This window comes from Lactuca serriola, chromosome 8 (assembly GCF_051521515.1).
Source record: "Lactuca serriola cultivar US96UC23 chromosome 8, Lser_US96UC23_V15, whole genome shotgun sequence".
Taxonomy (NCBI): Eukaryota; Viridiplantae; Streptophyta; class Magnoliopsida; order Asterales; family Asteraceae; genus Lactuca; species Lactuca serriola.
The window spans coordinates 1,632,067-1,638,763 of record NC_136415.1 but is presented as its reverse complement, the minus strand read 5'-3'; positions in this window follow the sequence as shown (position 1 = coordinate 1,638,763).

Here is a 6,697-nt window from a genome sequence, read left to right as displayed (position 1 = left end):
CGCAACGACAGGTCGAGTTCAGAATCGACTTAGTCCCAGGAGCTACCCCAGTAGCCAAGTCGCCCTACCGTTTAGCACCAGCTGAGATGCAGTGTAACGCCTGTGTTTCCGGGCTTGCCATTTTTAGCAATGTAATAGTCTAGGTTAACCTTTGTAACCCGTTTTGAAATAATAAAAGTGTATTATTTGAATATTATGTGTTTTGTGCTTAATTGCTTAATTATGTGGTTTGATTAGTTAAGAATAAAAATAAGCGTCAAAATTAAAGTGTGAGATAAGCCCGATATCTTTTCATAAAGTTGTAGTGGTCGAAACAAGGATTCCGGAGATATAAGGAATGCCGAAATCCGAGTTATAACGAAGAAGTTATGACCCGTCGAAGTTTCGCGACAGAACCGGCACGACCCAGCGCGACCCAGCGCGACGTAAATAGTGAATTTAAGGTAGATAGATATCTATCCTTAGTGATCTAAATGAGAATTGAAGATCTCATTGATAGTAGTGCAACGACGGAAAGACAGACGGAATCGGAGTTCAGATGAAGGAGTTATGAATTTCGAACGGAGTTTTCCTGTCCCGGCCTACTAAAGATAATATATAAGTAATATACTTATAATATATTAAAAATAAAGTCAAAATTAGCCAATGGAGTCTAAACGAGAGTTGTAGAGCATAATCTCACCTTCGCGGCGATATAAAGAACGTCGAAAACGGAGTTCGTATGCGAAAGTTATGAATTTCTGAAGTTCGGGGCGCGAAACCCCAAAACTGTCAGAGCCCACGACGTGGAACAAGGTTGCCACGACGTGGCAAGTGTCCTGTCACCTCCGGAAGGCCCCCAGATGCAACTTGGGATGACGCATGCAGTGACGACCAAGCCCACGACGTGGAACAAGGTTGCCACGACGTGGCAAGGGCCAAATTTGCCCTATAAATAGATTTGAAGGGCCGTTTAGGGTTGCTATTTTCTCTCTTCTCTCTCCTGTTTTGCATCGATTTGCATGCCAGAAGTACCCCGAAGCCCCGGTAATATTCCCAAGTCCCGAAGCAAGTCCCGAGATCCCGAGAAGTGCGGTTCCCGAGCCGAAGCTCTGCCCGCGAGAAGTTCGATTTTCGAGGAGATCTTCCAGATCTGCTGAGGAATACTACTTCTATAAGCCGTAGTGCTATCCGATCATCTTCTGATCAAGTGAGTGTATACTACCTTTCATAAACACGATAATAATACAAGTATGGTTTGAGTGTATTAAGTATATTGTTGTTTATATGCGTGAGTGTGTAATTATTTTCTTCCAAATACAATAATATGAAGTGTTTTAAATAAAATACGTGCTATGTGTATATATTTGGTTGTGTTATGTGTGAATGTGTATTCACTCTCTTCTATCTTATAGATCTGATTATTTCTCTATGAGATATGTGTTATGTGTGTGTGCCTCATCTGTTATGTGATATATGTGTCGATTAAAGCATGCTATACAGGTTTTTAAACTATGTATACAAATGTATATTTTTATCTACTAATATGTTGGGTAGAACATGGGTAGATAGTTGGTGTGTAATAAACAGATGAGAGGCCTCGTTGTTGTTTGATTTAGTCATCTAGCGGAGTTTAGATGACGACCGCATACTTTTCTAGATAGTCTTGTGGAAACATTAGCAGGTTCGCCACCTGTAGGTGTTAATGAACTTGGGTGTTCATTCGCTGTACTCCATTCCCCTCATGGTTGCCTTATTTGACTTATATTGCTGAGGTACCCCCGAAGCATGTGTTGTCGCCCCGATGAAATATTCTTAGACTAGGTCCCTTATGTTAGTTGTTTTAGGGACATTAAAGTGAGAATAACGGGAATGGGTAATTGGGTTATTGTTGGTTGGTGAAAATTAAATACGATTATTTATTGTGGGTTGAAAACCCTATATGCTCACCAGGCTCCCAAGCCTGACCCACTCAGTTTTAAATTGTATTACAGGTAGTGGCGGAAGGGCATGAGATGGAGGAACCATCAAGTTGTTTTGTTTACAAGTCTGCATATGTTTATATTTGTTATATGACTTGTAATATATTCGTTTATGCTTATTGGTCTGTATCGGAACATGACACCCCGAGTTTTGATTATAATGAAAATACATTTCTTTTATGAAATGCTTCGGTAAACATTGTTTTATCATGTTTTGTTTTTGGGAACAAATTCCGCAACTCTTTCAAATCAAAAGGATTTACTCTGAAAATATTTAAAAGCATAAATGAAAATCGGTCTTTTCTGGCCGAGATTTTGGGGATGTCACATGCAGGAACTCTCTGGTCAACTTAACGAACTACTCAGCAAGGGCTTTATAAGACCAAGTTTCTCACCTTGGGGAGCACCGGTCTTGTTCGTTAAGAAGAAAGACGGATCATTCCATATGTGTATTGACTACAGAGAACTCAACAAACTGACGGTCAAGAATCGTTACCCTCTGCCTCGCATAGATGATCTATTCGACCAACTGCAAGGGGCGAACTATTTTTCTAAGATTGATCTGAGATCCGGATATCACCAGTTACGAGTGCTAGAGGAGGATGTGCCGAAGACAGCCTTCCGAACTCGTTACGGACAATACGAGTTCGTGGTGATGCCATTCGGATTGACCAATGCGCCCGCAGTCTTCATGGATCTGATGAATAGAGTATGCCGACCTTACTTGGATCAGTTCGTCATCGTTTTCATTGACGACATCCTGATCTACTCCCGAAGTAAGAAAGAGCATGGCGATCACCTGCGACAAGTTCTAGAGACATTACGAAAAGAGAGCTTTATGCGAAGTTCTCAAAATGTGAATTTTGGATCCGGAGAGTCGAATTCTTAGGACACGTGGTAAGCGAAGAGGGAATCCACGTGGACCCATCCAAAATCAAAGCCATTGAGAACTGGTCAGCACCTAAGACGCCTACAGAAATTCGTCAATTTTTAGGTCTCGCTGGCTACTACCACAGATTCATTCAGAACTTCTCCCGAATAGCGAAACCCCTTACAACCCTAACCCAGAAAGGCGTGGCCTTTGACTGGGAAGAGAAACAAGAGAGAGCGTTCCAAACGCTCAAACGAGCCTTGTGCACCGCACCAATACTATCCCTTCCCGAAGGAATAGGAGACTTCGTAGTCTATTGCGATGCATCAAATCAAGGGCTTGGATGTGTTCTAATGCAGCGAGGTAAGGTCATCGCCTACGCCTCGAGGCAGTTGAAGACACACGAGGTTAACTACACGACCTACGATCTTGAACTAGGAGCAGTAGTGTTTGCTCTGAAGATATGGAGACATTACTTGTATGGAACGAAGAGCACTATCTTTACCGACCACAAGAGTTTACAACACATTTTCGATCAAAAGGAGCTCAACATGAGACAACGACGGTGGGTCGAGCTACTCAGTGATTACGAATGCGATATTCGTTATCATCCGGGTAAAGCCAACGTAGTGGCAGACGCCCTAAGTCGGAAGGAATATTCTGGTCGCAAAGTCAAGTCATTGTCAATAACCATCCATTCATGCTTGTCTAAGCAAATTCAGGAGGCTCAACTTGAAGCCATGAAACCTGAAAATGTGACGAATGAATCCCTTAGAGGAATGGACAAGAATTTAGAAGCCAAGGGTGACGGAGCCTTATATTTCATGAACCGGATCTGGACACCGAAACACGGTGGTTTCCGAGACTTGGTCATGACCAAGGCGCACAACACTCAGTATTCCGTCCGCCCAGGTTCAGATAAGATGTATCTGGATCTTAAAAAGCTATATTGGTAGCCTAATATGAAAGCAGAGATTGCTACCTTCGTAAGTAAATGCCTTACTTGCGCAAAGGTTAAGGTCGAGTACCAGAAGCCCTCTGGTTTATTGCAACAACCAGAGATCCCGGAATGGAAGTGGGAGCGGATCACTATGGATTTCATAACCAAGTTGCCCAAGACAACGGGTGGGCTTGACACCATATGGGTCATCGTTGATAGCTTGACCAAGTCTGCACACTTCTTGCCTATCAAAGAAACCGACAAGATGGAGAAACTTACAAGGACATACATTAGGGAAATCGTACGGCTTCATGGTGTACCTATGTCCATTATCTCCGATATAGATAGTAGGTTCACCTCAAGATTTTGGCAATCACTACAACATTCCCTAGGAACAAGGCTGGACATGAGCACAACCTACCATCCTCAGACCGACGGACAGAGTGAGAGGACCATCCAAACACTGGAAGATATGTTGCGAGCCTGCGTGATTGACTTTGGGAAGGCATGGGATACTCATTTACCCCTTGTCGAGTTTTCCTATAATAACAGTTATCACACGAGCATCAAGGCTGCTCCATTTGAAGCTCTCTACGGCTGAAAGTGCAGATCCCCTCTGTGCTGGGCTGAGGTGGGTGATACCCAATTAGCCAGGGGGAAAGCTTCCGACAGTACTCTCACCGGTCCGGAGATCATTCGGGAAACGACAGAGAAAATCGTTCAGATCCGTGAACGATTGAAAGCCTCTAGAGACGACAGAAGAGCTACGCTGATAAACGAAGAAAACCTTTGGAATTTCAGGTGGGAGACCGAGTCCTTCTCAAAGTCTCACCCTGGAAGGGTTTGATACGCTTCGGCAAGCGTGGGAAGCTTAATCCGAGGTACATAGGGCCTTTCGAGATTCTAGCAAGAGTCGGCCCCGTAGCTTACAAACTCGACCTACCAGACGCCCTTCGTAACGTACATTCTACATTCCACGTATCTAACTTAAAAAAGTGTCTATCCGACGAGACTCTTGTAATCCCACTCGACGAGATCGAGATCAACGAGAGCCTCAACTTCGTGGAAGAACCTGTAGAGATCATGGACCGTGAGGTCAAGCAGACAAAGCAAAGCCGTATCCCTATCGTGAAGGTTCGCTGGAATGCCAAGCGAGGACCGGAATTCACTTGGGAACGTGAGGATCAGATGAAACCTAAATACCCTCACCTTTTTGCTTAGTTATTTGTAATTTTTTACTTGCTTAAATTCTAATTTCGGGACGAAATTCCTTCTAACGGGGGGATGATGTGACAACCCGATATTTCGAGACAATGTAATGTAAAACCAATCAAATCTAGGACAAAATATAACGTTCCTAAAATCTTATTTGGGTTAAATAAAGTAGTAGGAATCGTATCAAGGTTTTCGTACATATAAAGAACCCTAAAATCCGAGTTATAACGAAGAAGTTATGACCAACCGAAGATTCTCAGCAAAACCGGCAACAGTGATTAAACGAAAAACGCGAAGTTTCAATACAATAGTTTTTAGCCTTAAGTATCTAAATGAAAGTTATAGATAACCTCAAACCGTGAGCGTACATAAAAAGAACGTCCAAAACGGACGTCGGATAAAGAAGTTATGAATTTTTGAAGAAATTCCTTAATCACGTCATTTTAATAAATAAATAATAAAAATCATTTCATAATTTTCCAACGGAATCTAAACGAAAGTTGTAGATCTTAGTCTCACCTACGCGTGGATATAAAGAACGTCGAAAACGGAGTTCGTATGAAGGAGATATGGATTTTAGAAGTTTATTTAAAATAAATATAAATTTAAATAAAATTCTTGGTAATATCCGAAGGGGAGTCAGCAGATAGGACCGGAGTACGCCCTGCGAACCCTCGTACGCCCCGCGTACTCGAATCAAGGGCCTCGGATCGTCCACGTCGCCCCTATGCGAAGCTACCGACTCGCCCCATCCGACCCGCCCCGTCCGACCCGTCCCATCCGATCTGTCCCATCCGAAGCCGAGGCAGTCGAGGACTCGCTCATGCATGACGTACGCGTACGCGCTGCGAACAAGCGTACGCCCCGCGTACCGAGGCTTCTCAGACCCCTATAAATAGAAATGCGAGGGTTCCGGGAAAATCACCCCATTTCTCTCCTTTCTCTCACGATCTTGCCTCGATTTCCGTGCCCGTTCAAACCCGAAGCTCTGGTCTTTTTGCTCAAGTCCCGAGGGTCGATTTTACTCCCGAGATTCCCAAGAATCCCGAGAAAAATCCGTTTCCCAAGACGAAACTCTGCCCGGTTTTCCATCTCGCTATCTTCAAACTTTCAAGTGAGTTCATACCCCTTTAATCAACCTTTGAAATGATTTTAAATGTTTTAAATACTTATGGGGGGGGGGGGAATACAAGTTAAATACTTATAGTTATTGTTTCAATCACATGTGATTGCATTAATCACATGTGATTAATAACTAGGGAAACCAGTGATTTTATCACTGTTCAAACTGTCTATCAAACTGTTTTACTTCAAAATGTTTTACAAACCCTTTTACTTTCAAACTTATTTACAACTGTGATTCAAACAAATGTTCCTTATATTTAAACTGTTTTATCAAACCTATGCCTTCAAATTGTTTTATAGATTGACATCAAGTCGATCTTTTTTTAAAATAATACTTATGTTTCAAATGTCTTATAAAAACTTATTTATGCTTTTATATTATAAATTGCATGCCCATATATGTATAGATGTATAAATAATGTTTAAAGGGCTTAGGAAGGCCATCCGCCCTATTTCCTTTTTCTCGATTTGGATGTGGTCTGGTGGGATTTCGGATGACCATCTGAAGGTTGTTTCAATATTAATTATATATCAAATATACATATATAGACATAAAAGTACTTCCATATTCATACGTACTAGACA